At 34.2% G+C, this 1,018-nt stretch overlaps 1 non-coding gene across 1 annotated transcript; it reads left to right on the top strand.

Annotated features, from left to right (window-relative positions):
* The first annotated feature begins 247 nt into the window (after positions 1 to 247).
* TRNAW-CCA (transfer RNA tryptophan (anticodon CCA)) lies at positions 248 to 319 on the top strand. Its single transcript has one exon. It is a non-coding gene; the product is annotated as a tRNA-Trp (tRNA).
* The last annotated feature ends 699 nt before the right edge of the window (positions 320 to 1,018 follow it).

Raw genomic sequence — 1,018 nt, 5'->3', positions numbered from 1 at the left:
AAATATTGAAATGGTTCCAGATAATAATTCTTATTATTATATTATTATCCTGATCCTATATGATGCTATTATTACATTATCCAAGCATGTTTTCATGTATAATTTTTGTCATGTCTAATCAAATGTGTTGATTGTAAATATTTTATTTCATATGGTTCTGTCTCTAAATGTTAAATTTTTTTTCTAATTTGAGTTATAATTTATTAGTTCTAATAATTTTTAGTGACTTCCTCAGAATTTTAGGGCTTCCCTGGTGGCTCAGAGGTTAAAGCATCTGCCTCCAATGCAGGAGACCCGGGTTCGATCCCTGGGTCGGGAAGATCCCCTGGAGAAGGAAATGGTAACCCACTCCAGTATTCTTGCCTGGAGAATCCCATGGACAGAGATGCCTGGTAGCCTACAGTCCACAGGATCGCAAAGAGTCGGACACAACTGAGCAACTTCACTTCACTTTCACTTTCAGAATTTTATATATACAAGGCTATGTAATTTGAGAATTGAGATAGTTTTGTTCCTTCCTTTACAATCTGTATACTTCTTATTCTTTTTCTTGCCTGTGTCTCTTAGTATAACCTTCAGTAAAATGTTGATTAAGAATGGTAAGAACACCCATTCTTGTCTTGCTTTTGATCTTAGGGGGAAAGCTTTCAACCTTTCACCATTAAGTTTGATGTTAGCTATGGATTTTCATATGGATTTTGAAGAAGTTTCTTCCTATTCCTATTTATATGAAAGGGTGCTGGGTTGAGTCACATTCTTTTTATGTGTCTATTGAAATGAACATGTATTTTAATTCCTTTTTTCTATTACTAGCCCATCAATATAATATTACATTGGTTGATTTTCATGTTGAAGCACCATGGATCATGGTGTATAATACTCTTTTATGTATTTCTGGAATCAGTTACTAGCATTATGTTGAGGATTTTTTTCAATTATTGATATATTTACAAAGGATATTGGTTTACTGCTGCTGCTAAGTCACTTAAGTCGTGTTCGACTCTGTGTGACCCCATAG

The sequence above is a fragment of the Bubalus kerabau genome, chromosome 9, assembly GCF_029407905.1.
Source record: "Bubalus kerabau isolate K-KA32 ecotype Philippines breed swamp buffalo chromosome 9, PCC_UOA_SB_1v2, whole genome shotgun sequence".
In the NCBI taxonomy this organism is placed as follows: Eukaryota; Metazoa; Chordata; class Mammalia; order Artiodactyla; family Bovidae; genus Bubalus; species Bubalus kerabau.
This window is presented reverse-complemented; position numbering and strand designations above follow the sequence as displayed.